This window comes from Callithrix jacchus, chromosome 22 (assembly GCF_049354715.1).
Source record: "Callithrix jacchus isolate 240 chromosome 22, calJac240_pri, whole genome shotgun sequence".
In the NCBI taxonomy this organism is placed as follows: domain Eukaryota; kingdom Metazoa; phylum Chordata; class Mammalia; order Primates; family Cebidae; genus Callithrix; species Callithrix jacchus.
The window spans coordinates 37293969-37304531 of record NC_133523.1 but is presented as its reverse complement, the minus strand read 5'-3'; positions in this window follow the sequence as shown (position 1 = coordinate 37304531).

The window sequence follows — 10563 nt, the reverse complement described above, 5'->3', positions numbered from 1 at the left end:
GCGGCCGGGGCGGTGCAATGACCTCACCGGTTCTACTCTCTTACCCCTCCCCCACGTGGTTGTTGCTGCCGGTCGCCGGAGTAGGGAAGTTTGGGTTGGGGGAGGGGAAGAGAACCAGTGATGTCACCTTTCCTCTTCTTGATTGGCTGTCGGGTGGCCGGGACTACGACCAATTGACGGTCTCGAAAAGTCTGGCGCGGCCCCGTGGAAAGCCCTGTTGCCACCGGGAGGGGAGAGAATGCGCGCATGTGGGGTGTCGCGCGCTGCAGTATAGGCAACGCGCTGGGTCTGGGGCCCTGGGGGCCGAGGGACAGGTCACCTCCTCCAAGAGTTTGACATTTAGGACAGCAAAATTTGACAGCCCACTAGGCATTGGGGCAGGGGACCGAGATGAGAAAATGCAACGCTACTTGGGGTTTCCGCACTGAATTCCGTGGAGAGCTACATTTTGTGGGTGTACGCCCCTAACGGAGGGAGATTTTTAAAGATCCTGGGGGTAGAGAGGGTGTCACACTGGACTGGAGGAGGACAGGGAGATGCCCCTGTTTGTAGTAGATGCCTGCTGCCCAGATACAGGTTTACAACCAGGTGTGAACCTGTCTGCAGTGTATCTATGCTCTCCACCTTGTTTTTGCCCTAGTCCGAGGCTACTGGAAAACCACCTGGGTGCGCTGGCCGCAAGGAGGGTTTCTTTTGCCTGTGACAGGTTCAAGTTCCACACTGGATTCACACCATTTGTGAGGGAAGTGCATCCAGTCTGTTGCAGGTCATACTGTCCACGAAACACTCACACTACGTGTAAAAGAATGTGCTAGGACATAGAGCTAGTTCATAGCATAGAAGAAATATCAGTTGTCGGCCGGGCGCGGTGGCTCAAGCCTGTAATCCCAGCACTTTGGGAGGCCGAGGCGGGTGGATCACGAGGTCAAGAGATCGAGAACATCCTGGTCAACATGGTGAAACCCCGTCTCTACTAAAGATACAAAAAATTAGCTGGGCATGGTGGCGCGTGCCTGTAATCCCAGCTTCTCAGGAGGCTGAGGCAGGAGTATTGCCTGAACCCAGGAGCCGGAGGTTGCGGTGAGCCGAGATCGTGCCATTGCACTCCAGCCTGGGTAACAAGAGCGAAACTCCGTCTCAAAAAAAAAAAAAAAAAAAAGAAATATCAGTTGTCCAATGGGGTTCATGGAATATGAAGGATATTGAAATTATGAGAATGTCTCACGGTTCACAAATTGTTTTGAGATTGGGGGAAATTCACTGTCCACAAGGAGTTCACATTCGGAAGGAAACATAACCTCAGTGTTATATTATTATTATTATTACTGAGACAGTCTTACTGTGTGGCCCAAGCTGGAGGTTGCAGTGAGCTGAGCGCGATCTCACTTGGCTTACTGCAATCTCTGCCTCCTGCATTCAAGCGATTCTCCTGCCTCACCATCCTGAGTAGCTGGGATTACAGGCATTCACCACCACCACACCTGGCATTTTTTTGTATTTTTAGTAGAGACGAAGTTTCACCATGTTGGCTAGGCTGGTCTCGAACTCCTGATCTCATGATCTGCCTGCCTCAGCCTCCCAAAGTGCAGGATTACAGGCATGAGCCACTGTACCCGGTCCTGTTAAATTATTTATACCATCTTAAACTATCATACTACTAGTATTACTATAATATAATTTTATTTATTTTTATTTTATTATTATTTTTCAGACAGGGTCTCACTCTGTTGCTCAGGCTGGACTACAGTGGCTAGATCATAGCTCACTGCAAACTTGAACGCCTGGGCTCAAACCATCCTCTGCCTCAGCCTCCTGAGGCACTGGGACCACAGGCATGCACCCCTATGCCCTGCTAATTTTTGTGTGTGTGTGAAGAGATGGGGTCTTACTATGTTATCCAGACTGGTCTCCAACTTCTGGCCTCAAGCCGTCCTTCCATCTTGGCCTACCAAAGTGCTGAGATTACAGGCATGAGCCACTGCCTCTAGCCTTTAATGTAATCCTAAAAGACAATTCATACTTTCATATTGGGTGAACCCAGAGTTGAGGGGAGTTTGACAAAGCAGTTTATATTGTGCACATTGGGTAGATGCTGAATCTGGGGGAAATTTACACTCAACAGAGTGCACACTGCCTCTGTAGGTAGCCCCATGGGGGGTGGTTCATGCTGTCACAAAAGGGGTTCACAGCAGCCACAGAAAGTTCTCCAGGCATGGAGGTGTGCCCTGCCTGTATTGACTTTGTCATGGATACGAAGGAGATTACCCTGTCCGTGAGGAGGCTCCTACCGGGCAAGAGTTCACATTGCCAATGGGAGCTTACATTGTGTTTGGGGGAGCTTTTCATTGATTAGGGTTGGGTGTCCTGTTCCACAGTCAGTTTGCATCAGGTCTTCTAGCAGAGGGGTGTGTACTCTGCATGAGGGAATTCACTTGGCCTAGGGAGCCTACTGCAGTGAAATGAGGTCTCAACTGTCAGTTCAGGATGTTCTCTGGCTGTGGTGAATTTATAATGTCCACACAGGGATCCCAGCTGCTTACATGAGTTGTACCATGCTGGGAGACCGAGAAGGCAGATCCCTTCAGGTCAGGAGTTCAAGACCAGCCTGGCCAACATGGTAAAACGCTGACTCTACTAAAAATACCATGGGAGGCTGAGGCAGGAGAATCGCTTAAGCCAGGAGGCAGAGGTTGCGGTGAGCTGAGAGCATGCCATTGTACTCCAGCCTAGGCAACAGAGCAAGACTCTGTCTCCAAAATATAAAAACACAAATACAAAAATTAGCCCGGCATGGTGCCACTCATCTGTAATCCCAGCTCCTCAGAAGGCTGAGGCAAGAGAATATCTTGAACCCTGGAGGTGGAGGTTGCAGTGAAGCAAGATTGCACCAGTGCTCTAGCCTGGTCAACGGAGTGAGACCGATACTCAAAAAAAAAAAGAGTTGGCCGGGCGCGGTGGCTCACGCCTATAATCCCAACACTTTGTGAGGCCGAAGCAGGAGGATCACGAGGTCAAGAGATCGAGACCATCCTGGTCAACAAGGTGAAACCCTGTCTCCACTAAAAATACAAAAATTAGCTGGGCATGGTGGTGCACGCCTGTAGTCCCAGCTACTCCGGAGGCTGAGGCAGGAGAATTGCTTGAACCCAGAAGGCAGAGGTTGCAGTGAGCTGAGATGGTGCCATTGCACTCCAGTCTGGGTAACAACAGCGAAACTCCGTCTCAAAAAAAAAGAGTTATATTATGCATGATGAATGCATGAAGGAAACCTGTCAATGGGAATTCATATTGTCCAAGGCCTATTTCCCCTGTCATTGAGGAAAAGTGCGCACAGGGAGTTGCACCCTACCCCTGGGGGAATTACATAAACCATAGTTAACTTAGTTACACATTTCATTAAAATTACAGTCATGTGGGGTAATGTTGGGGTGATGTCGCAGGAAGCAAGATAGCACAGGTTTAGCCAGACTGCCTAGGGTGAGATTCCAGCTGGGCTTCTTCCCAGCTGTGTGACCTTGGGAAAGTTACTTAATCCCTCTGTGCTTTGATTTCCACCCTTGTATAAGGGGATAATAAAATAACCTTGGCTGGGTGCGGTGGCTTACACCTGTGCTTTGGGAGGCCAAGGGGAGTGGATCACAAGGTCAGGAGATCGAGACCATCCTGGCCAACATGGTGAAACCCTGTCTCTACTAAAATACAAAAATTAGCTGGGTGTGATAGCTTGCACCTGTAGTCCCAGCTACTAGGGTGGCTGAAGCAGGAGAATTGCTTGAACCCAGGAGGCGGAGGTTGCAGTGAGCCGAGATCATGCCACTGCACTCAAGCCTGGTGACAGAGCAGACTCCATCTCAAAAAATAAAATAAACTTAAGGTTAAGCAGTAGAACTTTAAAAACAAAAATGCTGGGAGTAGTGGCGCAGGACTCTAGCCCTAGCCATACTTAGGAGGCTGAGGCAGGAGGATCGAGGGAGCCAGGATTTCGAGGCCACAGTGTGCTATGATGTGGTGTCACCATAGCCACTGCACTGGACCTGGGCAATGTACCAATGTCCGTCTTGAAAAAAAGGAAAAACACCCCTCAGACCGCTAAGGGATGGGTTGTTATGAAGATATAATGAATTCCCATATGCAAAGTGTTTATCTTATTTTTATTTATTTAGTTTTTCAGATGGAGTTTCGCTCTTGTTTCCCAGGCTGGAGTGCAGTGGCATGATCTCAGCTCACTGCAACCTCTGCCTCCCGGGTTCAAGTGATTCTCCTGCCTCAGTCTCCTGAGCAGTTGGGATTACAGGCACACGCCACCATGCCCGCCTAATTTTTGTATTTTTAGTAGAGATGAGGGCTTCGCCATGTTGGCCAGGCTGGTCTCAAACTCCCGGTCTCAGGATATCCGCCTGCCTTGGCCTCTCAAAGTGCTGGGATTACAGGTGTGAGCCACTGCACCTGGCCTATTTTTTTTTTTTCTTTCTTTCTTTCTTTTCAAGACATGGCCTGGCAAGGTGGCTCAAATTGGGAGGCTGAGGCGGGCAGATCACTGAAGTCAGAAGTTCTGAGATCCACCTGACCAACATGGCAAAACCCCATCTCTACTAAAAAAATACAGGCCAATGAGGTGGCTCACGCCTGTAATTCAATCACTTTGGGATGCCAAGGCAAGTGGATCATTTGAGGTCGGGAGTTCAAGACCAGCCTGACCAACATGGAGAAACCCGTCTCTACTAAATATACAGAAAATTAGCCAGGGCCGGGCATAGTGGCTCACACCTGTAATCCCAGCACTTTGGGAGCCCGAGGTGGGTGGATCACAAAGTCAGGAGTTCAGAATCACCTGTGGTTGGGAGATCGAGACCAGCCTGACCAACATGCTGAAACCCCATCTCTACTAAAAATACAAAATTAGCTGGGCTTGGTGGCACATGCCTGTAATCCCAGCTACTCAGGAGGCTGAGGCAGGAGAATAGCTCGAACCCAGGTGGCAGAGGTTGCAGTGAGCCGAGATTATGCCATTACACTTCAGCCTGGGCAAGAAGAGTGAAACTTTATCTCAAAAAAAAGAAAAAAATTAGCTGGATGTGGTGGCGCATGTCTGTAATCCCAACTGCTGAGGAGGCTAAGGCAAGAGAATGGCTTGAACCTGGGAGGCAGAGGTTGCATTGAGCCGATATCGCACCATTGCTCTCCAGCCTGGGCAACAAGAGCAAAACTCCATCTCAAAAAACAAACAACAACAAAAAAAACAATTAGCCAGATATAGTGGCAAGTCCTATAATCCCAGCTACTCAGGAGGCTGAGGCACAAGAATCTCTTGAAACCAGGAGGTGGAGTGAAGGTTGTAGTGATCTAGTGATCCAAGATCACACCACCGCACTCTAGCGTGGGTGACAGAGCAAGACTCCATCTCAGAACAAATAAATAAAAATTAAAATTAAACAATTTTTTGAGACAGGATCCTACTCAGTTGCCCAGGCTAGAGTGCAATGGCACAGTCATAGCTCACTGCAGCCTCGACCTCCCAGGCTCAAGCAATCCTCCTGCCTGGGCCTCCTGAGTAGCTGGGACTATAGGCATGCATCACTGTGCTGGGCTAATTTTTTGTTTTTTAAATCTTTTGTAGAGACAGGGTCTTGCTATGTTGCCTAGTCTGGGGCAAAACACTTAGAATAGTATAAGCAAAATAAGTCCTCAAAAATGTTAGCTATTGGCAAGGTGTGGTGGCTCATGCCTCTATTCCCAACACTTTGGGAGGCTGAAGCAGGAGGATCAATTGAGTCCAGGAGTTCAAGACCAGGCTGGGTAACATAGTGAGACCTCATCTCTACAAATAAATTTTTAGCCGGGTGTGGTGGCTCACACCTGTAATCCCAGCACTTTAGGAGGCCGAGGCAGGAGGATCACGAGGTCAAGAGATTGAGACCATCCTGTTCAATATGGTTAAACCCCGTCTCTACTAAACATACAAAAATTAGCTGGGTATGGTGGCATGTGCCTGTAGTCCCAGCTACTCGGGAGACTGAGGCAGGAGAATTGCTTGAACCCTGGAGGTGGAGGTTGTAGTGAGCTAAGATGGCGCCACTGCACTCCGGCCTGGTGCCCGGTGACAGAGCGAGACTCTGTCTCAAAAAAAAAAAATTTTTTTTTAAAACAATCTGGGTGTGGTGGCACTTGCTTATAGTCCCAGCTACTTCAGAGGCTGAGGCAGGAGGATCACCTGAGCCTTGGGAGGTCAAGGCTGCAGTGAGCCATGATGGTGCCACTGCACTCCAGCCTAGGCAACAGAGCACAGGACCTTGTCTCAAAAAAAAAAAAAAAAAAGTTTATGCTGTCACAATCTTATTGGTAACATTTTCCATACTTTGTGCGTGCTCTAGTGGTGGTGGTACTTTTTGGAAGGATTCCAAGAGTCAGCATATCTGTGAGTCATTTATTCATTCATCTGGAGGCATTATGTCTAGTGGGGATAATTTGAGAATCTACCTCATGAAACCGAGGTGAGGATGAAATGAGAAGTTTAACCCAGGGCCTTGCATATAGTAAGTGCTCAATAAACGGGCATTTAAAAAATCATTTCTATGTGCCCTGTCCTGGATTGGACCCTGGGAAGTTCCTGTTTTTCAGAAATTCACCATTTCCTCACCTTTACTCGGGACTATCTCAGCTCACTGCAACCTCAGCCTCCCAGGTTCAAGTGATTCTCCTGCCTCAGCCTCCTTAGTAGCTGGGACTACAGGCACACACCACCATGCCCAGCTAATTTTTTTTATTTTTAGTAGAGACAGGGTTTCACCATGTTGGACAGGATAGTTCTGATCTCTTGACCTGTGATCCAACTGCCTTGGCTTCCCAAAGTGCTGGGATTACAGGCATAAGCCACCGCACCTGGCTGTGTGTGTGTGTGTGTTTGTTTTTTGAGACAGAGTTTCGCTCTTGTTTCCCAGGCTGGAGTGCAATGGTGTGATCTCAGCTCACTGCAACCTCCACCTCCTGGGTTCAGGCAATTCTCCTCCCTCAGCCTCCTGAGCAGCTGGGACTACAGGCACACGCCACCATGCCCAGCTAATTTTTTGTATTTTTAGTAGAGACGGGGTTTCACCATGTTGACCAGGATGGTCTCGATCTGTTGACCTCGTGATCCACTCGCCTCGGCCTCCCAAAGTGCTGGGATTACAGGTGTGAGCCACCGCGCCTGGCCTGTGTTTTTTTTTTTTTTTTTTTTTTTAATAAGACAGAGTCTTGCCCTGTTGGCCAGGCTGGATGTAGCACAGTGGTTCGATCTTGACTCACTGCAGCCTCTACCTCCTGAGTTCAAGCGATTCTCCTGTTTCAGCCTCCTGAGTAGCTGGGACTACAGGTGCTCACTGCCACGCCTGGCTAATTTTTGTATTTCTAGTAGAGACGGGATGGGCTTTCACCATGTTGGCCAGGCTGGTCTTGAACTCCTGACCCCAGGTGATCTGCCCACATCGGCCTCCCAAAGTTCTGGGATTACAGGCGTCAGCCACCCTGCCCAGCCGAGTCATAGCATTTTAATGTCTGTGGGTGCAGAAGATCTATTGGGTAAATTTTTTTTGTTTTTTTCTTTTTTTCTATTCCTTTTTTTTTTTTGAGATGGAGAAAAATGAGCAAAAGTAAACTATATTAGGAATATATATACACAGGTGGTAAATAATAAAGAAAAGAAGGTAAATGATTACTATAAAAGTAAATTAGGGAACCAGGTGCGGTGGCTCACGCCTATAATCCCAGCACTTTGGGAGGCTGAGGTGGGTGGATCATGAGGTCAAGAGATTGAGACCATCCTGGTCAACAAGGTGAAACCCCGTCTCTACTAAAAATACAAAAATTAGCTGGGCATGGTGGCGCGTGCCTGTAGTCCCAGCTACTCAGGGGGCTGAGGCAGGAGAACTGCTTGAACTCAGGAGGCGGAGGTTGCAGTGAGCCAAGATTGCGCCATTGCACTCCAGCCTGGGTAACAAGAGCGAAACTTCATCTCAAAAAAATGATAATAATAATAAATAAATAAAGTCAGTTAAGATTACCACTGTTGTGAAGGGGAGAGGAAGGGTAGTGATCAGAAAAGGAGGGGTGCTGCTGGCAATATTCTATTTCTTTCTTTTCTTTTCTTTCTTGAGATGGAGTTTTGCTCTTGTTGTCCAGTCAGAGTGTCATGGTGCAATCTCAGCTCTCCACAACGTCTGCCTCTGGGGTTCAGGCGATTCTCCTGCCTCAGCCTCCCGAGTAGCTGGGATACAAGCATGTGCCACCACACTGGCTAATTTTGTATTTTTAGTAGAGACGGAGTTTCTCCATGTTGGTCAGGCTGGTCTCAAACTCCCAACCTCAGTTAGTCTGCCGGACTTGGTCTCCCAAAGTGCTAGGATTACAGGTATGAGCCACCACATTTAGCTTTTTCTTTCTTTCTTTTTTTTTAAAGACAGGGTTTCACCATGTTGGCCAGGCTGGTCTTGAACTCCTGTCCTCAGGTGATCCGCCCACCTCGGCCTCCCAAAGTGCTGAGATTACAGGCATGAGCCATCACACCTGGCTTTCGTTTCTTCTTTGAAGGCAGAGTTTCACTCTGTTGCCCAGGTTGGAGTGCAGTGTCATGATCTCAGCTGACTGCAGCCTTTGTCTCCTAAGCCCAGTCGATCCTCCCACCTCAGCCTCCCAAGTAGCTGGGACTAGAGGCACACACCACCATGCCTGGCTGAGTCCCATTTTTATCACAGATGGTCTCCCTATGTCACCCTGGCTGGTCTTGAGCTCCTGCACTCAAGCGACACACCTGCCTCAGCCTCCTGAGTAGCTTGGCCTCCCATAGTGCTGGGATTACAGGCGTGAACCACCGCGCCCAGCCAGAACAGAGAGTTTCTACCTGTCTATGGAAGAATTATGTCATCCACGATCTAATGAAACTGACATACCAGGCCCGGTGTGGTAGCTCATGCCTGTAATCCCAGCACTTTGGGAGGCTGACACAGGCAGATTATTTGAGGTCAGGAGTTTGAGACCAGCCTGGGCAAAATGATGAAACGCAGTCTCCACTAAAAATACAAAAAAAAAAAAAAAAAAAAAAAAAGGCCAAGAGTGGTGGCTTACTCCTGTAATCCCAGCACTTTGGGAGGCCACGGTGGGTGGATAACCTGCGGTCAGGAGTTCAAGATTAACCTGACCAAGACGGTGAAGTCTCATCTCTACTAAAAATACAAAAATTAGCTGGGCATGGTGGCAGGCACCACGGTAATCCCAGCTACTAGGGAGGATAAGGCAGGAGAATTGCTTGAATCTGGGAGGCGGAGGTTGCAGTGAGCCAAGATCATGCCATTACACTCCAGCCTGGGCAACAAGAGTGAGGCTCCATCTCAAACAAAACAATTCAAAACAAGAAATGAAAAGACAAAAACTGACATACCAATCCAACATTGGGGGCTACTGTACCCACTGGTGAGTGGACATTGTTTATAGTCTACACTGTACCCATGGGTGGTCCACCCAGGTAGGTGGCATTGCCCATGTGGGAGCACAGTGTCCACGAGTTATGCTGCATGAGCTCATGTTGAATATAAGGCTACATTCTTCGCTTGAAGAGTCACACTGCTTATGGAAGTGAACCTGTTTACATGGTTGTCTACACTGTGCATAGGGGGTTTACCCAGGTTATGGGAGTTGACCTCATTGATAAAGGAATTCACACAATAGTAAAGAAATTATACTGTGGCCGGGCGTGATGGCTCATACCTGTAATCCCAGCACTTCGGGAGGCCAAGGCGAGTGGATCACAAGGTCAAGAGTTCAAGACCAGCCTGGCCAAGATGGTGAAACCCTGTCTCTGCTAAAAAAAAAAATACAAAAATTAGCCAGGCACGGTGGCGAGTGCCTGTAATCTCAGCTACTCAGGAGGCTGAGGCAGAAGAATTGCTTGAATCTAGGAGGAGGCGATTGCAGTGAGCCGAGATTGCGCCACTGCACTCTAGCCTGGGCAACAGAGCAAGACTCCATCTCAAAAAAATAACAAAAAAAGAAATTATACTGCTGGCTGGGCTTGGTAGCTCATGCCTGTAATCCCAGCACTTTGGGAGACTGAGGCAGGCGGATCACCTGAGGTCAGGAGTTTGAGACTAGCCTAGCCAACATGCCCAAACCCCATCTCTAATAAAAATACAAAAATCGGCCGGGCGTGGTGGCTCATACCTGTAATCCAAGCACTTTGGAGGCCAAGGTCAAGAGATCGAGACCATCCTGGTCAACAAGGTGAAACCCCGTCTCTACTAAAAATACAAAAATTAGCTGGGCGTGGTGGTGCGCGCCTGTAATCCCAGCTACTTGGACTTGAGGCAGGAGAATTGCTTGAACCCAGGAGGCGGAGGTTGTGGTGAGCCGAGATTGCGCCATTGCACTCCAGCCTGGGTAACAAAAGTGAAACTCCGTCTCGATAAAAAAAAAAAAGAAAAATTATATTGCCTCTATAACACAGGCACATTGTATGGGGGCACAAATTGGTTTTTTGTTTGTTTATTTTGAGACAGTCTTGCTCTAATTTTTATAAAAATTAGAGATGGGGTT